We start from the raw sequence: 27,891 nt of genomic DNA on the forward strand, positions 1-27,891 counted from the left end.
CATACTCAGCTGCAGAACAGCTTGCAAAACTTTTAAATTACTTCTTTTAAAAGTGGGCGGTGCCACGCCCATTGTCCAAAATTTTACAAATTTTCCTTCTGCGTCATAAGGTCAACCCACCTTCTTTGGTAATGAATTATCGCACTTTTTCGGTTTTTCGAAATTTTCGATATCGAAAAAGGGGCCGTGGTTATACTCCGATTTCGTTCATTTTAAATAGCGATCTGAGATGAATGCCCAGGAACTTACATGCCAAATTTCATTAAGAAACCTCAAAATTTACTCAGGTTATCGTGTTTACGGATAGACGGACGGACGGACGGAGGGACGGACATGGCTAAATGAATTTCTTTTTTCGCCCAGATCATTTTGATATATAGGAGTCTATATCTATCTCGATTAGTTTATGCCGTTACGGGGTATCGAACAAAATTAATATACTCTGTGAGCTCTGCTCAGCTGAGTATGAAAATGTAACTACATAATTCAATTAACCGCACATGAACGAAATTCAATTAATCGAAAGTGAACGGCAAATTGATTAGTCCATAGCTTTCGACTACACGTTTAATCGATTAACCGATTATCGAAGGCCTGTCGTTAGGCAAAACTCTGCTTTTTTTATTGAGCGTCTGAAACTGTGGACAAATTAAGAGAACTTTTGCTGTTAGCCTCCTAGCATGGAAACGATTGGGGGAAGCGCAAAAGTTGAAAGAAGATAACAAAAGTTGGGTGAAGTTGCGAGTAAAGGGAAGTAGAAGAACTAAAGACATTCAATACTTATAAAAAAAGAATGAGCAAATTACCACAACACAAATAAATCATTGCAGAAGAAAAAGCAAAAAAAAAACGAAAGGCAACAACAAAAACCAAAAAAAAATGCTGAACAATGTGAAAACATGGCAAGTTAACTGATTACGCTCAATGAATACGAAATGAAGTTATGACCGTATAAGTAAATGCTTACATATTTATGTGAATATGTTGTACAGTGACTTTGCGACGTGATATCTGACAACCGACTTAGCTCTCGGTAATGTTCTCAATATATTGAATGTAAATAAAAACAATAACTTTCTGATAACAAATTGTCATATAATTAATTTACACACACCCACACAGTAAACTAGCTGAAGACGAAGGAAAAGCATACAGAAAGAGAAGAAACAGAATTCAAAACCAAGTAAACATAAACAATCAGTTAAGCAAAAAGAAAGGATCTGTATGAATGGAACAAAACAATAAAATTTAATTGGATTTTACTTGTAAGATATTGAGAAAACTTCAACGCTCCGTGTCGTATAAGCATGCGTTCCGTACTCACAGGGATCGTAGTTTGACTGAGAGCCTGTTCTTCATGATGCGTCTGTGATATGCATAGTTGATAGCAAGTTCATGAGATAGGTTTTGTCGAAGGAAGAGGTAGCGCTTATCTAATGGATGACGCCACTTGGCTCCGGTTGGCTCCCAACGACAAAGAAATCGATTTCGGTAGAATAAAAAAAATAAAAATAAATGTAAGGCGCGATAACCTCCGAAGAGATCTAAAGCAGAGATTCTTTTCGAATTTGCGTCGTGCTCCTCTTTATTTTCCCTACAAATTGGCCGGACGGTACATACATGTTTTATGCCGACTCCGAACGGCATCTGCAATGCAGATGAGTTTTCACTGCGAGATTTTCATGGCAGAAATACACTCGGAGCGCTTGCCAAACACTGCCGAGGGGCGACCGCGCTTAGGAAAACTGTCTTCTAATTGAAAAACCTTATTTCTAAAATTTTGATGTTGCTTTGCCCGGGGTGTGAACGCAGGGCATACAGTGTGGTAGGCGGAGCAGGATACCATAACACCACGGCGGCAGCCATCGGTAAAATAGCAGTCAAAATTAGATAGCCGACACGAAGCTCGGTAAACACTAATTAACAGCTGGCCTGTCTGTGCCTATTTGTATTTCGTTGCTTTTTGTTTTTGCTTTCGCAGTGTAGTTTTGAATTTTACTGCTTTGCTTTGTTGTTTCATATTTCAGTTACTTCAAGTAGATAGTTGTTGTACTTTTTACTAAAGTTATGTATGTAGATATCGATCAGGCGCTTAAATATTTTAACAGGAAAGAGGACAAGCGGTGAGCGGTCCTCTCACCCCTAGAACGAACGTGACTTTAACCACATTCCAAAAGATGGAAACATAGCCTAACATAATGCAATGGGCGAAGAGAAAAGCCAGCAAGTTGCAAGGTAGCCCCAGAGAGCCCTGCATCTATACAAGAATAGCACTATCAGGTCAAGAAGGACTTAAACGAGTCAATAGTTTAAGCAAGCTCGTTAATTATTACCTCCCTCAACACATGTATTCGCATGCATCGTATTTACTTTAAAAAATTTTGCTGAGCCTCTCGGACTCATTGTACCTTTACAAGTTTTCACAGAAGATTTTCCAGGAGTCTCGCTTGGCTTTCGGTTTTTGCACAGAGGCAGTTTTGCTTCCTTAGTTCTTATTGAAAAGCCTTCTTCTAAAACCACTATGGCCATTTAGCACGTATTCATCGGGCAAGATATTTATTACACAGTAAATTTATTAACCAGAGCAGTTTTAAATAATCCAAATTTACAATATTTACAATAATTATTCCAGTAGAAGAACCAACGTATGGTGAAAAAATTTGCTACCCATATTTTTCTGATGATATGAAGTTGTCTGGTAAAAATTTATGAAAGCGGTTCATGATCACGCCCATTTTTTATTTATAAGCTTTTATTTACTTTCACTTGGCTGTTGTCTGTAATTAAATCTTGCACGTTAAATTTGATACACTTCCCGGTGTTCGATTGAGCTGAAATTTTGCACACATGTATAACTCCGATGACAATGCAATATTACTTTGCGAGAATTCGATAAATTAATCGATAACAGAGTTATCGGTAAAGATTTGTGTTCACAAGGGAATAAAAGCCTAAGTCCTTTGTTTAGAGGGATGGTGAATAACCTACAACGGCTTAAAAACGAGGTAACTTTGGTAATGCTTTGTTTGTGTATACAACGAACGTAGAAATTTGGCTGTTATCGCTCAATGTTGCATACTTTTCCGCGCACTTGATTTTGTTTTACAGATTTAACATGCCAACCTAATATAAACGCACACAAGTCATTTTCTGTCAAAAATGTCTCATGCACATACAACTTGTATGAGAGCAACCCAAATTGAATTTGCTGCGTGAAAACCTAACTCGATTTCCAATTTTTGTTCTGCGTGACATTTAGATTTGACGTTTGCACACATGCTTTACATTGTCGCAACGCATGCTTATTTGGGTTAGGGCAAGAAAGGCCGGTTTTTCGCGTGCGCTAAAAAAACATAGTGCGGTTTTATTAGGTTGGCATGTAACCCACAGAGCAGAGATCTGCAAAGAGTAGTTGTAAACTGAACGCGACATAGGCAAAGTCACAATAAAATATGATTTTAAGTTAATTAGCACTGTTTGACACAATTTTATATGTGCTCTCTGTGAAAAATGCTTCAACTAACTTAGTCACATTTTATTTCGATTATGAATATGCCCCAATATATTCGCATCATCATATAAAAAATCGTGTACTCATACTCAGTCAGGGTTATTTAAACGTAGCGATTCGTATTAGTAATTTGGTTGAGAGTCTTTTTATAAGCTTTTATTTACTTTTACTTGGCTGTTGTCTGTAATCAAATCTTGCAAATTAGATTTGATACACGTCCCGGTGTCCGATTGAGCTGAAATTTTGCACACATGTATAACTCCGATGACAATGCAATATTATTTTGCGATAATTCGATAAATTAATCGATAACAGAGTTATCGGTAAAGATTTGTATTCACAAGGGAATAAAATCCTACATAGGTCCTCAAGAACGCAGGTAACTTCGCTTTGTTTGTGTATGCAACAAACGTAGAAGTTAGGCTGGTATCGCTAAATATTGCATACTTTTTGTTGCATACTTTTCTGCGTACTTGATTTTGTTTTACAGATTTTTGGCGATGGAATAGAGCAGAGATCTGCAATGAGTAGTTGTAAACTGAACGTGACATAGGCAAAGCCACAATAAAATATGATTTTAAGTTAGTTAACACTCGAATAGAAGAACTTGACTGTTCAAAGTTGACTTCGACGAAACCTTGTAATGTTGATGCATTAAAAGGAATAGATAGGATGAGAAACGCTACAAATAACTAAGTAAAGATTACATAACTAATTTAAACAATATTTTACCCTACTAAAAATTAAAAAAAAGTTCATATTTAAATTAAATTTAAGAAAAAAGCTTTTCTAAGAACAAGCTTCTATTACTTGTTAATAAAACGAACTAAAAAGTAAAAAATAAAATTAAAGAAAAAAAAACTTTTTTAAAATAAGCTTTTATTATAGGTTAATAAAATTAACTAAAAAGTAAAAAATAAATTGACTGTAAAGATCAATAATAAAAGCGTGTTACATTGTGATAGCAAGAAAAGGAGGTCCTAAATGTTCTTAATTATACCATCAAAATTTAACGCGCTTTTTATTAGAACAATTAGGACTGTGATATAAACTGTAAGATTCAATAATTTAGGTGTAAAGTTTTAATGTTAAAAATATATAATTATGTACAATATGGAATTTTTTTGTCGCAGACGAAGAAGCCTAATTATCGTTAAAGGTTACAATGAACTTATAAAGTGTTATATTTCTTTACAGTCAATTTATTTTCCACTGTTTAGTTAATTTTATTAACAAATAATAAAAGCTTATTTTTAAAAAAGTTTTTTTTTTTCTTTTAATTTTATACATATAAAAGGTTTTAAAAGGTCGTGTCAAGAACTGAAACTAAATGAACTGTACGATAGACGTTCCAGGTTGAGTATAGGACATACATCAGAAACACACAACTCGTCAAACGGATCATTATTACTACAAGAAACCTGCCTGAGAAAAATGAACGAAATCGGTTAAGTACCACGCCAACTTTTATTTAGAAGATATTTCCAATATTTCTTTCAAAAATGGTCGTTGACGAATATAACAGACAACGTCTTTATGAAAAAACACTTAATTTCAATTTTAACAAAAAATGGGATGAAATAACATTTTAAAAGCTCCATCTATTTCACCAACGTTTTACATGCCAGATTTCTCAAATGCGTTCCTTTTTCCAAAACCTCTTCGGCACCTCCAGCTACTGGTTGAAGCTCTAGAAAACTTAATTATCTAAAAAACAAAAAAACACGCTTCTTCAAGCGTTTCAAGTTATCTGGTTCTAATAGTAACTATGCTGCATATTCCATCTTGTGCCTTAAGTACAACACAGATAAGATGCTATAAGAATTATATGATCAAGATTAAGCATCGGATCTCTTCCAAACCAAAGTCCTTTTATTCCTTCGTCAACTCCTTCTATAATGAAGTATAACGATCAGATTTCTAGTAATGACTCCGAGATTGTTAATATGTTTTCTGGCTTTTTTAAATCTAATTATTCGACTATACCTGACTCCCCTCTGGTGGATTACCTTCGCTTATCTCAGTAGTAATCCCATATATTCATACAGATGAGGTACTAAGGCATCTGGAAAGTGTAAAAATTTCCTACTCCAGTGGACCTGATGAAATCTGTTGCGCTAACAACTTGCGCTCAATTTCTTTGTCAACCCCTTACCTGCTTATTTAATGCCTCTTTGAGGCAAGGGATATTCCCTTCGAAGTGAAAGGAGTCATTTATAATACCACTTTCTAAAAGTGGAACTAGATCTTGTGTCACAAACTATAGAGGAATAGCCAAACTTTGTGCTATTCCAAAACTATTTGAATCAATTGTCACAAAGCAACTCGCTTTTACAGTATCTTCAGCAGTGGACCTTTCACTGTGTCTAACTTGCTGGAGTTCACAACACTTGTATCCAATAACTTTAGGACGAACTGCGAAGTTGATGTCATTTACACTGATTTCAATAAAGCGTTTGATAAAGTCTCCCATTCGTTACTCCTGCTAAAACTCGATCGATTTGGTTTTCCATCACTGCGTCTCTCTTGTGTTTCTTCGTACTTGGAAGGAAGAAAGCAAACCGTTGTGTTTAACAATTGCTTGTCTGAATTCATCAATGTATCTTATGGAGTTCCCTAGGGCAGTCACCTTGGTTCAGTGTTGTTCCTGCTCTTCATTAATGACCTCCCAAATGTTTTGAAGCGCTGCATGCCGCTGAGGATGTCAAACTGGTTATGCCCATTCGCTCACCTGAAGATAGGGCACTTCTCCAGTCGGATCTGAATAACCTAGTTAGTCATGTCACTAAACTTACCGAAGTGCAAGTGTATATGTTTTACGAGGAAATCTTTTAAGTCCCATCAGTACTTGATAGGCGATTATATCAAATCACAAACTTTACTGATCTTGGCGTTATAATAGACCCTAAACTTGGACTTCAAATTACATATCGAATCGTGTGTGAATAGGGCTTAGAGGGACTTTGGCTTTCGTAAAAAGGTGGTCAAAGGAATTCAATGACCCCTATGTCCCTAAAACTCTTTTTTTATCGTTAGTAAGACCTATATTGGAATATGCTTCCATTATATGGAACCCGCGTTATCAGATTCACAGCGAAAAATTGGAATCTGTCCAAAAGCAATGTTTGCTTTTTGCTTTAAATCATTTGCCATGGGATCCATCAAGGAATGTACCGCCCTAGCCTGTTAAAACTTCTACAGCTGCCTTCACTACAGAGCCGTAGGGAGATGCTTGGTGTTTTATTCATGGTAAAACTTTTAAGCGGGACGATAAACGGTCCATTTATGCTTGGCGAGGTTATGTTTAATGTCCCTTTTAGGCCCTGTCGGTATTTCCAACCGCTATATTTAATTACATGTATATCGAATTTTCAAATGCATAATCCTCTGCATTGTCTGTGTCAAGATTTCAATAATCACTGAAATAATATTGATACTAGTGATACACTTTACAGTATAAACAAGTAAGGAAGGTTAAGTTCGGGTGTAACCGAACATTAAATACTCAGTTGAGAGCTATGGTGACAACATAAGGGAAAATAGCCATGTAGGAAAATGAACCGAGGGAAACCCTGGAATGTGTTTGTATGACATGTGTATCAAATGAAAGGCATTAAAGAGTATTTTATGAGGGAGTGGGTCATAGTTCTATAGGTGGACGCCATTTAGGGATATCGCCATAAAGGTGGATCAGGGTTGACTCTAGAATTTGTTTGCACGATATGGGTATCAAAAGAAAGGTGTTAATGTGTATTTTAAGAGGGAGTGGGCCTTAGTTCTATAGGTGAAAGCCGTTTCGAAATATCGCCATAAAGGTGGACCAGGGGTGACTTTAGAATGTGTTTGTACGATATGGGTATCAAATTAAAGGTATTAATGAGGGTTTTAAAAAGGAGTAGTGGTAGTTGTATAGGTGGTCGCCTTTTCGAGATATCGCCATAAAGGTGGACCAGGGGTGACATTAGAATTTGTTTGTACAATATGGGTATCAAAAGCAAGGTATTAATGAGGGTTTTAAAAGGGAGTGGTGGTAGTTGTATAGGTGGTCGCCTTTTCGAGATATCGCCATAAAGGTGGACCAGGGGTGACTCTAGAATGCGTATGTACAATATGGGTATCAAACGAAAGGTGTTAATGAGTATTTTAAGAGGGAGTGGGCCTTAGTTCTATAGGTGGAAGCCGTTTCGAAATATCGCCATAAAGGTGGACCAAGGGTGACTCTAGAATGTGTTTGTACGATATGGGTATCAAATTAAAGGTATTAATGAGGGTTTTAAAAAGGAGTGGTGGTAGTTATATAAGTGGTCGCCTTTTCGAGATATCGCCATAAAGGTGGACCAGGGGTGACTCTAGAACGCGTTTGTACAATATGGGTATCAAACGAAAGGTGTTAATGAGTATTTTAAAAGGGAGTGGGCCTTAGTTCTATAGGTGGACGCCTTTTCGAGGGTTCGCAATAAAGGTGGACCAGGGGTGACTCTAGAATGTGTTTGTACGATATGGGTATCAAATTAAAGGTATTAATGAGGGTTTTAAAAAGGAGTGGTGGTAGTTGTATAGGTGGTCGCCTTTTCGAGATATCGCCATAAAGGTGGACCAGGGGTGACTCTAGAATGCGTATGTACAATATGGGTATCAAACGAAAGGTGTTAATGAGTATTTTAAGAGGGAGTGGGCCTTAGTTCTATAGGTGGAAGCCGTTTCGAAATATCGCCATAAAGGTGGACCAAGGGTGACTCTAGAATGTGTTTGTACGATATGGGTATCAAATTAAAGGTATTAATGAGGGTTTTAAAAAGGAGTGGTGGTAGTTATATAAGTGGTCGCCTTTTCGAGATATCGCCATAAAGGTGGACCAGGGGTGACTCTAGAACGCGTTTGTACAATATGGGTATCAAACGAAAGGTGTTAATGAGTATTTTAAAAGGGAGTGGGCCTTAGTTCTATAGGTGGACGCCTTTTCGAGGGTTCGCAATAAAGGTGGACCAGGGGTGACTCTAGAATGTGTTTGTACGATATGGGTATAAAACTAAAGGTATTAATGAGGGTTTTAAAAAGGAGTGGTGGTAGTTGTATAGGTGGTCGCCTTTTCGAGATATCGCCATAAAGGTGGGCCAGGGGTGACTCTAGAATGTGTTTGTACGATATTGGTATCAAAGGCATTAATAAGAGTTTTAAAAGGGAGTGGTGGTAGTTGTGTATGTGAAGGCGTATTCCAGATATCGACCAAAATGTGGACCAGGGTGACCCAGAACATCATATGTTGGATACTGCTAATTTATTTATATATATAATACCTGCCAAGATTTCAGGGGTTTTTTATTTCGCCCTGCAGAACTTTTTCGTTTTCTTCTACTTAATATGGTAGGTGTCACAACCATTTTACAAAGTTGTCTCTAAAGTTATATTTCGCGTCAATAAACCAATCCAATTACCATGTTTCATCCCTTTTTTCGTATTTGGTCTAGAATTATGGCATTTTTTTCATTTTTCGCAATTTTCGATATCGAAAAAGTGGGCGTGGTCGTAGTCGGATTTTGTTCTTTTTTTATACCAAGATAAAGTGAGTTCAGATAAGTACGTGAACTAAGTTCAGTAAAGATATTGCGATTTTTGCTCAAGTTATCGTGTTAACGGCTATGCGGAAGGACAGACGGACGACTGTGTATAAAAACTGGGTGTGGCTTCAACCGATTTCGCCCATTTTCACAGAAAACAGTTAGCGTCATAAAATCTATGCCCTACCAAATTTCAAAAGGATTGGTAAATTTTTGTTCGACTTATGGCATTAAAAGTGTTCTAGACAAATTAAATGAAAAAGGGCGAAGCCACGCCCATTGTGAAATTTTCTTTTTTTTTTTGTATTTTGTTGCACCATATCATTACTGGAGTTGAATGTTGACATAATTTACTTATATACTGTAAAGATATTAAATTTTTTGTTAAAATTTTACTTTAAAAAACATTTTTTTTAAAAGTGGGCGTGGTCCTTCTCCGATTTTGCTAATTTTTATTAAGCGTACATATAGTAATAGGAGTAACGTTCCTGCCAAATTTCATCATGATATCTTCAACGACTGCCAAGTTACAGCTTGCAAAATTTTTAAATTACCTTCTTTTAAAAGTGGGCGGTGCCACGCCCATTGTCAAAAATTGTACTAATTTTCTATTCTGCGTCATAAGTTCAACTCACCTACCAAGTTTCATCGCTTTATCTGTCTTTGGTAATGACTTTTTCGATTTTTGGAAATTTTCGATATAATCCGATATCGTTCATTTTTAAATAGCGATCTGAGATGAGTGCTCAGGAACCTACATACCAAATTTCATCAAGATACGTCAAAATTTACTCAAGTTATCGTGTTATCGGACGGACGGACGGACGGACATGGCTCAATCAAATTGTTTTTCGATCCTGATGATTTTGATATATGGGTCTATATCTATCTCGATTCCTTCATACCTGTACAACCAACCGTTATCCAATCAAACTTAATATAATATGTGAGCTCTGCTCAACTGAGTATAAAAAATATATACTCACTGTCTTGAACTCATAGCTGTTTCAAAATTAATATGTTGAACTAAATCTGTTATTACTTTGTTTTTGCAAATTCTTTTGTATTTAGATTGATAAGCAAAGGATTTGTCAATCTGTATATTAATTAATAAATAAACAAATACGAAATGATTTGGGTGGGTGGCTTGGAATCACGTCCTTTCCAACCTCCCACACATTGCAGCCCTATTTATTGTGTGTTAAATATACATCAGCTGCTCGAAATCACGTCCATTCCGACAGCACTAATAATCAACCGATGCCGAGCAACGCATCACAGTCCATCCCGACAACTGATTTAATAATACATATACATATTTTATAATATAATTTTGCCTCAAAATATGAACAAATGTTCTATTAATATGAACAATGTTCTTAAATTAAGAACAATCTTCTTAAATTAAGTTCATGTAAAAAGAAACAGTACAATTCGTGTGTACTACAATGTTAAATACAACATTTGGCCCAACTTATCAAGCAGCTGTAGTGGCCCAGCGGCTATGATGTTGCGGTTGCGATCGTGTGGCGCGAGTTCGATCACCGTCAAAATCTGAAGTTTTTTAAAACAATTTTTTACGCTCTATTTTTTCAACTCTTATTTTTCGTTCAGTTCCATTCACATATGCACAGGTAATTTTCAAACTTGTTATGAAATGTTTTAAATATATATTCAGATTGCATCATCAATTAAAAAAAATTTCTGGATAAGATAAATATATGATAAAATGTACGCGTTTTTTCAAACTTTTGGCTTTTAATAATAGTTTTTTTGTTACTAATATTTTTTATTAATGACAAAAACATTATTATTAATAAATAAATAAATGGGTACTTATTAAAAAAATTACCTTCCCACTCCCACCAAAGATCAAGCGCAAACCGTTCTTGAATTGAGACCGAAAAATGTTAAATCAACCACAAATCGTTCTCGAAGCGTGAGAGCGAAAAATCTTAAATCAAGCCCAAGTATTGCTTGAAATGAGTACAGAAGGTTCACACATCAATACCAAACTGGTCACAAAGTACGAACGGTGTGCTTGGAAAAACTGTTCTTAAAACAAGCCCACGAGTTAAGAAAAAACGTACTTAACAGACTTTTTTCAACGAATGTTCTTAATTTTGAACTTGTTTCGTTCGTTTTAGAACGATTTTTTCTCTGAGTGTAGAAGAATCAACGTATTGTGTAAAAATTTGCCATCCATAGTTTTCTGATGATGGGAAATTTTATTGATACAAATTTACGAAACCGGTTCAGGACCATGCCCATTATTTTTACAAATAAAAGGTTTTTAAAGGTCGTATCAAAGACTAAAACTAAATGAACTCTATTATAGACGTTCCAAATTGAGTATATTAGGTTGTCACACTCGAAATTCGACTACCTTACAATATTTAACTTAAACATTGCTTACTCTGATTGAAAACCACAAAGTCAAACAAATAATAAAAACCGATAACAAAAAATTAACAAATAAAGTTAAACAAATTTACGTCATCAGTGGTGAAATGAATAAATTTACATATAATAGCAGATAAAAAAAGGGGAAATATTGTTGAAAATATACGTAAGCGTAAAAACCAGGGCCCGTATCGTGTGTTACGAAATGGTAAATCGAGGAAATGACATATGTGACCTAGTCTCAAGGTGTGCTGATAATATCCATAATTGATTTTGATTTTCATAAAAAGGTTGGAACAGATTCACAAACAGTCAATCGAATTTTATTTTACAATAAATAGTTTAGTATTTTTTATAATGAAAAAAAATAATTTCTTTGCATATCGACTGTTGAGTGGAAGCGAAAACGCTATATCTCAGAACACGTTTTAATAGCGCCTAATTTCAGAATTTGCTTCAAAAATGCCTTATTTCAGAATTGGATTGAAGAACGCTATATCTCAGATATTTTTTTATAAACTCCCCAGCTTATGTCAAAACATTATGAATTTGAGCTAGGTTAGGGTGTTTTTGAGCCAAATTCTGAGATAAGGCGTTTCTGAAACAAACTCTGAAATATGGCGTTATTCAAAAGATTTCTTAGAGCATTTTCGAAACGACAGCGAGATAGGGTGATATTCCACCCAGCAGTCGATATATAAATATTATTTTTCAACCCTACCACTATGATCCAACGGTGCCGGCTTTTTACCATGTACTTAAGAACATGCGCTTCCTTCAATTATAAGCTTCCGGTATAAACACAATGTATGTAGGTGCACAATTCACAAAAAGAACAAAACACCTTCAAAACATGTCACTTAAATACGTGAGTAGATATTTTTAAGAATGAAAAAAGTCTGGGCGCAAGTCAGCGCGCCAGCCACTGAAACACAAAAACACTTGCACACGTATTAAGAATTTCTCAAATACTGGATGTAATTTAAAACCGAAATTTATTGCAACATGGTAAGCCGAAGCGCGGGATGTTTTACAAATTTTTTGGCGGTGAAACGATCGAAGAAAAATATGCAAATTTTTTTTTAGAATTCAGCTTAGCAAAAAATACATAAACTAATTTAGTTTTCTATTGCCACTTTATCCGCTCATTCCCGAAGCAAGACTGATTTCAAGTATATTCGTTTGGTATGCAGAGTCATAATGTGAGTTTAATAGCACAATAAACAAGGTCGTAAGCATGTAAATAACTTTTGTTTTTGTTGATTTCCATTTTTTATCAATTTAAATATTTATCTGCAAGCACACCAGTACAGATATTGTTGTCATTGAAATACAAAAAAAAAACATAATTTAAAGATTGTAACTATCTTGCTTTTATCTTATCTTTGGGTGGTGCAAAGGGTGTGATATAACAGTGATATAATGACATCTTGGCAGAAGAGATTAATCGCCTTGGAAGCTCAATAGTGCGCATCGATCTTATCACTCTATCCTTTAGCCTTGTGTCTGGTGTATCGCACGCTTTGTTTATATTTCGCATTTAATGATAGCAAACGCTTTTCTCGATCAGATACTAGCGGATCTTGCAGACGTGGCTTTCTTCTGAAAATGTTTTATCAATACGCTCTCTCTATCTCACTCTCTTTCTCCCTCTTTCTTTCCCTCCTCAAATATCAAGTAAATCCAATCATACACAAGTTTTTCCGAATAGATCGGTCCTCGATCCACTTTTCGCAAAAAAACTTTCTAAGGCAAACTCTATGAAGCTAGCCTAAAAATTTTAACCAAAACTGCTGATTTGCTTTGGCAGTAGAAACGGGATTTATAAGTTATAGTTAGGAAGTTTACAATTTTTTTCCCTGGGAAGTTTGCCAGAAACCAATTTATTCGAAAAATCGTGTTTATATTTTGAGATGGAATGAGAGGGGAAGGGAAGAGGAAGTGGTAAAGGGATCGGAAAAGATATAGAGGGATTGAGTGGTAGGAAAAATTGGATATGGACAACAAGGAGAAGAGTGACAGGGAAAGATGAAAGTAAGAGTAGATAGAGGGAGGAGAGGAGAGGGATATTAACAAGGATAAAGAAAAGCGGAGGGAGATTGCTAGGGAGATAAACTGGTTACAGTGGATAAAGGGACATATATAAAAGGTGCAAGAAAGTCGATGAAATTATGAGCGAGCGATGAAAACACTCATCAAAAGGGGAATGATATTTGACAAGCAGACAGAGAGGTATAGGGAGAGGAAGAGTTAGAGAGAGAGGAGGATAGAGTGATAGAGACATAAGAGAGAAGTTAATGGATAAAGTAAACAAACGAGAGAGAGATAGGGGCATTAAAGGGAGAGTGATATCGACAAAACCGGCATAGGGAGAGGTCGAATGGAGGGAAAAAGGAAATGAAGGGGTTAAATAAGAGAAAGAGATATTAGGGTAAAGCAAGGGAAAGAGAAGCAGACAAGAGGTGGGTGCAAGGCGAGTTAGCGATTGAAGTTATCATCATAAGTTAAAGCTAAACAAAAACAAGTAAGAAAGACTAAGTTCGGGTGTAACCGAACATTACATACTCAGTTGTGAGCTGTGGAGACAAAGTAAGGGAAAATCACCATGTTGTAAAAAGAACCTAGGGTAACCCTGGAATGCGTTTGTATGACATGTGTATCAAATGGAAGGTATTAAAGAGTATTTTAAGAGGAAGTCGGCCATAGTTCTATAGATGGACGCCATTTAGGGATATAGCCATAAAGGTGGACCAGGCCTGACTAGAATTTGTTTGTACGATATGGTTATCAAATGAAAGGTGTTAATGATAATTTTAAAAGGGAGTGGGCCTAAGTTCTATAGGTGGACGCCTTTTCGAAATATCGCCATAAAGGTGGGCTAGGGGTGACTCTAGAATTTGTTTGTACTACAAGGGTATCAAATGAAAGGTGTTAATGAGTATTTTGAAAGGGAGTGGGCCTTAGTTCTATAGGTGGACGCCTTTTCCGAATATCGTTATAAAAGTGGACCAGTGTTGACTCTAGAATGCGTTTGTACAATATGGCTATCAAACGAAAGGTGTTAATAAGTGTTTTAAAAGGGAGTGGGCCTTAGTTCTATGGGTGGACGCCTTTTCGGGATATCGCCATAAACGTGGACCAGGGGTGACTCTAGAATGCGTTTGTACAATATAGGTATCAAATGAAAGGTGTTAATGAGTATTTTAAAAGGGCGTGGGCCTTAGTTCTATAGGGGACGCCTTTTCGAGATATCGGCATAAAGGTGGACCAGGGGTGACTCTAGAATTTGTTTGTACGATATGGGTATCAAATGACAGGTGTTAATGAGTATTTTAAAAGGGAGTGGGCCTTAGTTCTATATGTGGATGCCTTTTCGAGATATCGCCATAAAGGTGGGCCAGGGGTGACTCTAGAATTTTTTTGTACGATATGGGTATCAAATGAAAGGTGTTAATGAGTATTTTAAAAAGGAGTGGGCCTTAGTTCTATATGTGGACGCCTTTTCGAGATATCGCCATAAACGTGGACCAGTGGTGACTCTAGAATTTGTTTGTACGATATGAGTATCAAATTAAAGGTATTAATGAGGGTTTTAAAAGGGAGTGGCCCTTAGTTGCATATTTGAAGGCGTTTTCGAGATATCGACCAAAATGTGGACCAGGGTGATCCAGAACTTCATCTGTCGGGTACCGCTAATTTATTTATATATGTAATACCACGAACAGTATTACTTCCAAGATTCCAAGGGCTTTTGATTTCGCCCTGCAAAACTTTTTCATTTTCTTCTACTTAATATGGTAGGTGTCAAACCCATTTTACCAAGTTTATTTCTAAAGTTATATTTTGCGTCAATAGACCAATACAATTACCATGTTTCATCCCTTTTTTCGTATTTGGTATATAATTATGGCATTTTTTTCATTTTTCGTAATTTTCGATATCGAAAAAGTGAGCGTGGTCATAGTCGGATTTCGGCCATTTTTTACACCAATACAAAGTGAGTTCAGATAAGTACGTGAACTGAGTTTAGTAAAGATATATCGATTTTTGCTCAAGTTATCCTGTTAACGGCCGAGCGGAAGGACAGGCGGTCGACTGCGTATAAAAACTGGGCGTGGCTTCAACCGATTTCGCCCTTTTTTACAGAAAACAGTTATCGTCCTAGAATCTAAGCCTCTACCAAATTTTACAAGGATTGGTAAATTTTTGTTCGACTTATGGCATTAAAAGTATCCTAGACAAATTAAATGAAAAAGGGCGGAGCCACGCCCATTTTGAAATTTTCTTTTATTTTGTATTTTGTTGCAACATATCATTACTGGAGTTGAATGTTGACATAATTTACTTATATACTGTAAAGATATTAACTTTTCTTTTAAAATTTGAATTAAAAAAAATTTTTTTTAAAAAGTGGGCGTGGTCGTTCTCCGATTTTACTAATTTTTATTAAGCAGACATATAGTAATAAGAGTAACGTTCCTGCCAAATTTCATCATGATATCTTCAACGACTGTCAAGTTACAGCTTGCAAAACTTCTAAATTACCTTCTTTTAAAAGTGGGCGGTGCCACGCCCATTGTCCAAAATTTTACTAGTTTTCTATTCTGCGTCATAAGTTCAACTCACCTACCAAGTTTCATCGCTTAATCCGTATTTGGTAATGAATTATCGCACTTTTTCGATTTTTCTAAATTTTCGATATCGAAAAAGTGGGCGTGGTTATTGTCCGATATCGTTCATTTTAAATAGCGATCTGAGATGAGTGCCTAGGAACCTACATACCAAATTTCATCAAGATACCTTAAAATTTACTCAAGTTATCGTGTTAACGGACAGACGGACGCCGATTTCTCCTCATCCGCCTCTGCCTTTACTTTATAGCTCTCCGCTTCGTTCCTTTCTGCTAACACTCATATTTTTCCATTCCCGGCAGTTCTACTTTTCACTGGTTCCTTACCCCCCATTGTTTTCCTCTTCTATTCCGTATCTACTTCCCTACCCTCCGTATTTATCTCACTTCGTTTTGAAGTCCACGCTCCCCACTCCTCCAGCTTCCTGCCCTTGCTCCGTCCTTTCTTCTCTTCCGCTCCGTTTCCCTGTAACTCACTCCTTCCTTCTTTGAGTCCTCTTCCAGTCCCTCATCCTTTCACATTTCAATATCGCTCCCCTTTCCCTTCTGCTTTCTTTTCATCCTACACCTACTCCCTTTCGTGTTCCGCATCAGACTCCTTTTTAGACTCTAAACATGAACACACTAGCTTTACTCCCAGAGTTACCGCTGAGTAAGTACATATATTTATCAATTAAAAGGTGACATTTACAGCCCTTTTTAATTAAAATGACATAAAGTTTCGCTTAAAAAAATTCATTTTCATTGAAAGTATGTAGTTTTTGAACTCATTTTAGAGCTCATTACTAACATTTAATTAAAAAAACAAGAATAATAATTTATTTAGCTGCATACTTCGGCACTTGTTGTTGCCATTTTCTGCTACATGTAATGGGTCAATTTAGCGCAGTAAGTGCATATTTAAATGATATTTTATGGTGCAGCTGCAGCTGCCGGGCCAAGTGAAAGGAATCAGCAAGAGTAGCCGTGTTGGCCGCACTGAGGTTTTGACCTGAGTTAAAACACCTTTTTCTCTTAATTAAATGCAAATAGTTTTTCCCCATCACAACAACTATGCAAATTGAGAGGTATGTATGTGGTTTTTTGGATAAGTGTGTGTGTGTATGTATCTTAGGGTAAATGAGCCGCTAATTGTATGTTGACACTTGGCTTGGAATTTTACAAAAAGTGGGGCTGTTCGCTCTAAAATTTGTTTAGATTTAAACAACCGAGTAAGGTCTTAAAATACTATTTAAGCAGGTTCTCCGCGTCCCTGACTGTGAATTTGGTTTAGGCGTCACTTCCAAAGTGATTGTATATCGATTTTTGGTTGCTTCAAACCGGATCGAAAACGAAACCGTTGTAACTTTTAAAATACAAATAAAAACCCTAACTTTATTCTTTCTAAGCCGTTTCAGTTTTTGAAACAAAAAACTAAACCTTAGCCGTTTGGAACCATTTCATTTTCAGGAGATATTGTATTTATGTATATTAATTACAAAAACTTAAGATTGTATAAAATTAAATAAATAAATTTTGGCTTTACAATTTGAATGCTATAGCACTCACATCCGCGAACGTGTTAACCGTTTGAAACCGTTATAAACAATTGAAACCATTTTTTTAAACCAAAAACGTAACCGATTAAATTTTTAAACGAAAAAACCTAACCTTAAATTTTTGAAAACGTTAGAAACTTGTACAAATTAATCCAAAAACGCAACCAATTGAAACAGTTTCAACTTCAAAGACAAACCCCGTAGCCGTTTCAACCGATTCAGCTTTGAAAACAAAAAGGAAAAACCATAACCGTTGCAGATTTTAAAACAAAACTTGAAGCCTCCCGAAACCTTTTAAAACTTTAGAAAGTCTTTCATTTTTCAAAATAGGAGTTAACACCGTAAGAGCTGTTTGGTTAAAGAAATAACTGAACCACAACCCTACAAAATATCACTTTTTAATTTGATACTAAAAGTCTACTTATTCGCTAAAGTCTACTGGTTTCGCTGTTAATACCGGCTCCCAGAGAGACGATTCCCTGCAGTTTCGATTTAAAATCAGTCTATATTGGCGTGGTTGCCAAGGTGCGAATATGTCAACGCTTTCTTTGATGACACCAAGTACTTCGTCATGTACACTTTCATTATAGAATAAGGGCCGCTTTTGAGAATTAACAGATAGTCCGATAAAAAGGAAAGGAGCCGAAATGATTTTAAAGAACGAACATAAAACTGAAAACAAAGTAAAAGAAAGCAACCAAAACCGAGTGCGAAATAATTTTGAAAAACGAATCAAGACCGAAACCGAAATAATTTTAAACAAGTAAGGAAGGTTAAGTTCGGGTGTAACCGAACATTACATACTCAGTTGAGAGCTATGGTGGCAACATAAGGGAAAATAACCATGTAGGAAAATGAACCGAGGGTAACCCTGGAATGTGTTTGTATGACATGTGTATCAAATGAAAGGGATTAACAAGTATTTTAAGAGGGAGTGGGTCATAGTTCTATAGGTGTACGCCATTTAGGGATATCGCCATAAAGGTGGATCAGGGTTGACTCTAGAATTTGTTTTTACGATATGGGTATCAAATGAAAGGTGTTAATGAGTATTTTAAGACGGCGTGGGCCTTAGTTCTATATGTGGACGCCTTTTCGAGATATCGCCATAAAGGTGGACCAGGGGTGACTCTAGAATTTGTTTGTACTATATGGGTATCAAATGAAAGGTATTAATGAGTATTTTAAGAGGGCGTGGGCCTTTGTTCTATATGTGGACGCCTTTTCGAGATATCGCCATAAAGGTGGACCAGGGGTGACTCTAGAATTTGTTTGTACTATATGGGTATCAAATGAAAGGTGTTAATGAGGGTTGACTCTAGAATGCGTTTGTACAATATGGGTATCAAACGAAAGGTGTTAATAAGTGTTTTGAAAGGGAGTGGGCCTTAGTTCTATGGGTGGACGCCTTTTCGAGATATCGCCATAAAGGTGGACCAGGGGTGACTCTAGAATTCGTTTGTACGATATGGGTTTCAAATGAAAGGTGTTAATGAGTATTTTAAAAGAGCGTGGGCCTTAGTTCTATAGGTGGACGCCTTTTCGAGATATCGCCATAAAGGTGGACCAGAGGTGACTCTAGAATTTGTTTGTACGATATGGGTATCAAATGAAAGGTGTTAATGAGTATTCTAAAAGGTAGTGGGCCTTAGTTCCATAGGTGAATGCCTTTTCGAGATATCGCCATAAAGGTGGACCAGAGGTGACTCTAGAATTTGTTTGTACGATATGGGTATCAAATGAAAGGTGTTAATGAGTATTCTAAAAGGTAGTGGGCCTTAGTTCCATAGGTGGATGCCTTTTAGAGATATCGCCATAAAGGTGGGCCAGGGGTGACTCTAGAATTTTTTTGTACGATATGAGTATCAAATTAAAGGTATTAATGAGGGTTTTAAAAGGGAGTGGCGCTTAGTTGTATATGTGAAGGCGTTTTCGAGATATCGACCAAAATGTGGACCAGGGTGATCCACAACTTCATCTGTCGGGTACCGCTAATTTATTTATATATGTAATACCACGAACAGTATTCCTTCCAAGATTCCAAGGGCTTTTGATTTCGCCCTGCAAAACTTTTTCATTTTCTTCTATTTAATATGGTAGATGTCACACCCATTTTACCAATTTTTTTTCTAAAGTTATATTTTGCGTCAACAGACCAATACAATTACCATGTTTCATCCCTTTTTTCGTATTTGGTATATAATTATGGCATTTTTTTAATTTTTCGTAATTTTCGATATCGAAAAATTGGGCGTGGTCATAGTCGGATTTCGGCCATTTTTTACAACAATACAAAGTGAGATAAGTACGTGAACTGAGTTTAGTAAAGATATATCGATTTTTGCTCAAGTTATCGTGTTAAGGGCCGAGCGGAAGGACAGACGGTCGACTGTGTATAAAAACTGGGCGCGGCTTCAACCGATTTCGCCCTTTTTCACAGAAAACAGTTATCGTCCTAGAATCTAAGCCTCTACCAAATTTCACAAGGATTGGTAAATTTTTGTTCGACTTATGGCATTAAAAGTATCCTAGACAAATTAAATGAAAAAGGGCGGAGCCACGCCCATTTTGAAATTTTCTTTTATTTTTGTATTTTGTTGCACCATATCATTACTGGAGTTGAATGTTGGCATAATTTACTTATATACTGTAAAGATATTAACTTTTCTTTTAAAATTTGAATTTAAAAAAAATTTTTTTTAAAAAGTGGGCGTGGTCGTTCTCCGATTTTACTAAGTTTTATTAAGCAGACATGTAGTAATAAGAGTAACGTTCCCGCCAAATTTCATCATGATATCTTCAACGACTGTCAAGTTACAGCTTGCAAAACTTCTAAATTACCTTCTTTTAAAAGTGGGCGGTGCCACGCCCATTGTCCAAAATTTTACCATTTTTCTATTCTGCGTCATAAGTTCAACTGACTTACCAAGTTTCATCGCTTAATCCGTATTTGGTAATGAATTATCGCACTTTTTCGATTTTTCGAAATTTTCGATATCGAAAAAGTGGGCGTGGTTATTGTCCGATATCGTTCATTTTAAATAGCGATCTGAGATGGGTGCCCAGGAACCTACGTACCAAATTTCATCAAGATACCTCAAAATTTACTCAAGTTATCGTGTTAACGGACAGACGGACGGACGGACGGACATGGCTCAATCGAATTTTTTTTCGATACTGATGATTTTGATATATGGAAGTCTATATCTATCTCAATTCCTTTATACCTGTACAACCAACCGTTATCCAATCAAAGTTAATATACTCTGTGAGCTCTGCTCAACTGAGTATAAAAACGGATCGAAATGAACGCTGAACCGAAATAATCTTACAGGATGAGATGAAAAACCAAAACCAATCATTTTGAACTAATAAGAAGGAAACCGAAAAATTTTTGGATAACGAAACCTAACCGAAATTTCATGAAATAAACTAATAATTTTTGAAAAACCAAACCGAACCCGTCGCCTAGGTATATTTGTACAAAGCCGCGACTAAAACGAGGGCCAAATAATTTTGAAAGAAGAAATCAAACCCTAAGGACATATTTTGATAAAAGAAACCAAAACTGAAGCTGAAATAATTTTGGACTTTGAAACGAAAATCGAAACAAAACCCAAATCTTAAGGAAAACCGAAATAGTGTTGAAGATAGAAATCGGTACTAAAATAATTTTTAATAATGAAACAAAAATAATTTTGAGAAGCGAAATCCAAATAGTTTAAAAAAAAAACAAAAAAAATGAAAAACGAAATCAAAAGAGTTTTCGAAAACGAAACCAAAACCGAAAGCTAAATAATTTTGAAGAAAACCCAAATTGGAAACCGAAATTTCTTCGAAAAATTAAGTTAAAGTTCAAAGGAAATTAATTTTGATAGAAGAAAGCAAAGGTGAAATGTGAAACGAACATCGCAAAACAAACACCCGAGTTTCAAAGAAGGCAGAAAAAAAATTTTACATCAGAAACCGAAGAGCTTGGCAAACCCGAAACCGAAGCAAGAAAGTTATTTTAACTCGATTTCATACCCTATTTAAAACGAGTTTTTAGAGTCTTTAGAGCTCGATATGCATGTCTACAAAAACCCCCAGCGGATTAGGGGGCTCAGAATATACCCGCGGCAGGTATGTCTATTGTAAAAGGCGACTAAAATACCCAATTCAATCGAGGGGTTGTGTAGCGCACCCGTTCAAAGGGATACAAGCGGAATTTATAGCTTCTCAAAAGCAATTTTCAACCTCACCTACCCGTGGCAAGTCCTGTTTCTTTAGCAGCTGAGTCTCTGGCGACTCTAAGTTCCTAATGGAACTAGGGCGTGGGAGCGGGATGGCCTAGGCGGTTCAATGTGGTCATATCAAATCGTTCCCGAGATGCCGGAATTTACCAGATCTACATCCTATTAAGGACCATCAACGTCGATAACACTCTCCAAATATTCGAGTTTCTCTTCTTTTTTAAACAATTCAGATAACTTGCGATCTACGTGACTAATTGTGAAACTTTTCTGACATATATTATTTAATTGCTCAAGCTCTGCAACATTTGTAGAAGCCACCCGCACAATATAACATCAAAGAATATTTTCAACAATTTGTTCTAAACATGCTTGGCAACTACAAATATTAGGCGTGAATGGCCAGAAACTTCACGCCTTTCCTAATGCACTCCTCTCGTTTATGTCGGCCGCACTAACCGAACCAAAGCATTCAAGTTGTCTTGAAATTCCGTTACACATAAGTGACTAATTTTTATGTTTTTTTTTTTTTTGACATTTGTTATGCCATTGCATGTATGTAACTATTATTATTGTTGTTATTTGTTACTTCAACAACCTGTCATTGGCAGCAAAACCTCCTTTAACTTCAATGGGCTCGGGCTTGGACTTTGTCTCTTAATAACAAACACTTGTTATTACAGTTAGTTATCTTTTATATTGTTATAGTTGTTATTGCTTTTGCAAAAATTGTTGAAAATGTATTCTATTTGGCTAGCCATTGTTCCACCAACCAACGCTTTCAGCATTCCAACCACTGCAGATCGGATTTCCAACTCACTTTTTAATGTAAAGTGAATGCATTGGCCTGTGTCGCGTGTTCTGAGCTTTTTAACTTTTTTTTTTTTGCCAGAAGTTGTATGGGTGTGTTTGAACTTGTAGAATGATTTATCATATAATTGTAGTATTGTTGATCAAAAAAAAGTTGTATTTGAGGGAGGCAAAGTTGAAAAGGGGCCAGAGGAAGGTGAATGACAAAATGTTATAGTTAACATAATTTTAAGGGGTTTCTTCCCAAGTGTATAGTTTTGAGCGAAACTTTGTGCATTGTACGTAATACAATGAACTACGATATATTTTGTCTTGCAATTGCTTAAAATCTTCTTGGCAACATCTGAGGTCATGTGTATCAAATGAAAGGCATTAAAGAGTATTTTATGAGGGAGTGGGCCATAGTTCTATAGGTGGACGCCATTTAGGGATATAGCCATAAAGGTGGATCAGGGTTGACTCTAGAATGCGTTTGTACGATATGGGTATCAAATGAAAGGTGTTAATGAGTATTTTAAAAGGGAGTAATCCTTAGTTCCATAGGTGGACGCCGTTTCGAGATATCGCCACAAAGGTGGACCAGGGGTGACCCTAGAATTTGTTTGTACAATATGGGCATCAAACGAATGGTGTTAATGAGTATTTTAAAAGGGAGTGGGCCTTAGTTCTATATGTGGATGCCGTTTCGAAATATCGCCATTAAGGTGGACCAGGGGTGACTCTAGAATGTGTTTGTACGATATGGGTATCAAATTAAAGGTACTAATGAGGGTTTTAAAAGGGAGTGTTGGTTGTTGTATAGGTGGTCGCCTTTTCGAGATATCGCCATAAAGGTGGACCAGGGGTGACCCTAGAATTTGTTTGTACAATATGGGTATCAAAAGAAAGGTGTTAATGAGTATTTTAAAAGGGAGTAATCCTTAGTTCCATAGGTGGACGCCGTTTCGAGATATCGCTATAAAGGTGGACCAGGGGTGACCCTAGAATTTGTTTGTACAATATGGGTATCAAAAGAAAGGTGCTAATGAGTGTTTTAAAAGGGAGTAATCCTTAGTTCCATAGGTGGACGCCGTTTCGAGATATCGCCATAACGGTGGACCAGGGGTGACTCTAGAATGCGTTTGTACGATATGGGTATCAAATGAAAGGTGTTAATGAGTATTTTAAAAGGGCGTGGGGCTTAGTTCTATAGGTGGACGCCTTTTCGAGATATCGCCATAAAGGTGGACCAGGGGTGACTCTAGAATGAGTTTGTACGATATGGGTATCAAATTAAAGGTATTAATGAGAGTTTTAAAAGGGAGTGGTGGTAGTTGTATATGTGAAGGCGTTTTCCAGATATCGACCAAAATGTGGACCAGGGTGACCCAGAACATCATCTGTTGGATACCGCTAATTTATTTATATATGTAGTACCTGCCAAGATTTTAAGGGTTTTTTATTTCGCCCTGCAGAACTTTTTCATTTTCTTCTACTTAATATGGTAGGTATCACAACCATTTTATAAAGTTTTTTCTAAAGTTATATTTCGCGTCAATAAAACAATCCAATTACCTTACCATGTTTCATCCCTTTTTTCGTATTTGGTATAGAATTATGGCATTTTTTTCATTTTTCGTAATTTTCGATATCGAAAAAATGGGCGTGGTCATAGTCGGATTTCGTTCATTTTTCATACCAAGATAAAGTGAGTTCAAGTAAGCACGTGAACTAAGTTCATTAAAGATATGTCGATTTTTGCTCAAGTTATCGTATTAGCGGCCATGCGGAAGGACAGACGGACGACTGTGTATAAAAACTGGGCGTGGCATCAACCGATTTCGCCCATTTTCACAGAAAACAGTTAACGTCATAAAATCTATGTCCCTACTAAATTTCAAAAGGATTGGTTAATTTTTGTTCGACGTATGGCGTTAAAAGTATCCTAGACAAATTAAATGAAAAGAGGCGGAGCCACGCCCATTTTGAAATTTTCTTTTATTTTTGTATTTTGCTGCACCATATCATTACTGAATTTGAATGTTGACATAATTTACTTATTTACTGTAAAGATATTAAATTTTTTGTTAAAATTTTACTTTAAAAATTTTTTTTTTTAAAGTGGGCGTGGTCCTTCTCCGATTTTGCTAGTTTTTATTAAGCGTACATATAGCAATAGCCGTAACGGTCCTGCCAAATTTCATCATGATATCTTCAACGACTGCAAAATTACAGCTTGGAAAAATTTTAAATTACCTTCTTTTAAAAGTGGGCGGTGCCACGCCCATTGTCCAAAATTTTACTAATTTTCTATTCTCCGTCATAAAATCAACTCATCTACCTAGTTTCATCGCTTTAACCGCCTTTGGCAATGAATTATCGCATTTTTTCGGTTTTTCGAAATTTTCGATATCGAAAAAGTGGGCGTGGTTATAGTCCGATATCGTTCATTTTAAATAGAGATCTGAGATGAGTGCTCAGGAACCTACATACCAAATTTCATCAAGATACCTCAAAATTTACTCAAGTTATCGTGTTAGCGGACGTACGGACGGACGGACATGGCTCAATCAAATTTTTTTTCGATCCTGATTATTTTGATATATGGAAGTCTATATCTATCTCGATTCCTTTATATATGTACAACCAACCGTTATCCAATCAAACTTAATATACTATGTGAGCTCTGCTCAACTGAGTATAACAAGTAAGGAAGTCTAAGTTCGGGTGAAACCGAATATTACATACCCGGCTGTACACTTGAAATGCTGTTGTGGTTTGTTTTGTGTGCTTAATAGTGTTACAAGGCTGCGCAATAATACATATACATATGGTTATATTCTGAACTAATTTTTCTTCGAGTTATGACTCCCGAAAAATAGAAAGTTGCTTAGTCATAAAAGGGGCGGTGCCACGCCCATTTTTTAAAATTTGAAGTTTTTCCTATTTATTTTTATAAATCCACTTGGGAAATGAAATACCATTGATATAAAGCTCTTTGTTGCAAAGATATAGCTTATTTTATTCGTCCAAGACCCTTTTAAAAATCTTTTGTATAAAAGTGGGCGTGGTTCTTAGCCGATTTCGTTAATTTTTCTTCAAAACATTCCTTATAATAAAGGCAACCTCTCTTCCGAATTTTGTTACGATAGGTTTAACAATTTTTTATTTATGATTAATAATATTTGTAAATTTGATTTTATCACAAGTGGGCGGTGCCACGCCCATTTTAAAAAACTTTTCCAAATTATTACCAACAGTCTCAATATCAACATGTCAAATTTCAACATTCTAGGTGTATTATTTACTAAATAATCAGGTTTTTTGTGTTTTCCAAAATGTTATACATATATAAAGTGGGCGTGGTTATCATCCGATTTCGCTAATTTTCAATACCAATCTATTCTGGGTCCATATAAGTTCGTGAACCAAATTTGGTGAAGATATCTCAATATTTACTCAAGTTATCGTGTTAACGGACGATGTACGGACGGACGGACATGGCTCAATCAAATTTTGTTTCGATAGTGATGATTTTGATATATGAAAGTCTATATCTATATCGATTCCTTTATACCTGTACAACCAACCGTAACCCAATCAAAGTTATAATACCCTGTGTACAAGTGCAGCTGGGTATATTAAAACGAAGGTAAAATTATAAAATAGGAGTGACACCAACCTGTAGGAAGGAAAGGCGAACAGACACGGACGCAGACAACAGACAGCATGGATGAGTAATGGGTTGGACGCGCGGACCACTGGACCCGCTAAATCAAATGGAAAACACTTTGGGTGAGGAGTTCAGATCTTCTAGTCTTAAGAAAGAGTAACAAGTGCATACCTCAGCAAGGAGAAACGATAATCGGCCTCCTGGCCCTCTAAGAGGAGAAAGCTGCTATACCTGCACATGAGCTTGGGTGCTTGAGGCAGCAAACCGACCTTGTGGAGTGGGGTAGAGGATTTAACAAATGCTCATCAATTATGTGATGGCAAGCCCGTAGGCTTAATCGAACAGACTAAGGTTGTCCCGAATACTGAGTTATGAAATGAGGAGACTAGCATTAAAAAGGTTTTTTACAGAAAATTCTTCTGCGGCCCAAATTGCAAGAAGACCTAAGATGAAAATCGTCAGGGGACTGCATAATCACAACAGTGACCTGCCTATGGATGACCGAATAGTACTCGTAGCGAAGCAGCCTTTGGATCGTGCTTCTCATAGTCGAAAGAAGTAGCTATGGGGAACCAATGGAATCGTACTTTCAGTAGGCCCACCTAGAAAGTGGGCTCCCATGAGTTTACAAGTTATAAAGAATTTTTAAAAACATTTCAAACAGCAGTGACTGATTGAGGACTACTTTACCAGTTTCCTATTGCAGGAAGCCGTTGATGTATTCTCTCCAACTGCATCTGACATAATCGGTATAGTACATAATTCACTCGTGATACAAGCCACATAAAGCACAGGCTCTGCTTTCGTATGGAACAGGGAATCACCCGCCACGATATACTGTCATAAATTGTCATCGCAATTGTAAAAGTGTGTTAGGTAAGTCGGTGTAAGGACTGAGTGAATAGGAGGTTAGTGGCGCGAAAATGTAAATTTCAATAACATAGTAATTCGGAACCTTCTCTAGTTATTCCATCTACCATTTCATTATGCACTACTTATCCTTCAAAATTGAATAATTATGCATTCTCCTATATGACACTACGATCCACATCACTCCAATTACCCTAATTATTATTTGAGTTTAATATTCTCATCATTTCCTGTCATTTTTGGCATTTTGAGCAATGTTTGCAAATATTTCTAGGACATCCTCTATTATATCGCAATGACGACATCTACATCAATTTTGCTACAGAAAAATGGAACAGCTTAGCTTAAGTTTTAATATTTCCTAAGAACGACTTCCCTCCCTGTGCCTTCATCTTTGCCGACGTTCACTAAAAATATAACGCAGCCTCATTCATCTTTGCCAACTTTGACTGCCTCTTTTGCATATTTTAATATGACGCGAGTATGGGCTTATTTTAGCGCATGACGCGGTTTAACTCGTATATATTTAGGTATATGTCGACATTTATCTTATTTGCTTGAAATGGAAGATAAGCTAGAAAAATGTATTTGTGGTGTGTATGTTCTTCGTATGCAGGTAAGCGAATATTTCAAGAAGATGCCTACAGCAGTAACACTTTACCTAGTTTCCTAGAAAAAAGGAGTACC

The 27,891-nt window shown here is 36.4% G+C and overlaps 1 protein-coding gene across 6 annotated transcripts in view; it reads right to left on the reverse strand.

Annotated features, from left to right (window-relative positions):
• The window catches only part of Spn (Spinophilin), a 420,033-nt gene that overhangs the window by 234,074 nt on the left and 158,068 nt on the right, over positions 1-27,891 (reverse strand). The gene's annotated exons all lie outside the window — the stretch shown is intronic.

Source organism: Eurosta solidaginis, chromosome 5 (genome assembly GCF_040869045.1).
Source record: "Eurosta solidaginis isolate ZX-2024a chromosome 5, ASM4086904v1, whole genome shotgun sequence".
Classification (NCBI taxonomy): Eukaryota; Metazoa; Arthropoda; class Insecta; order Diptera; family Tephritidae; genus Eurosta; species Eurosta solidaginis.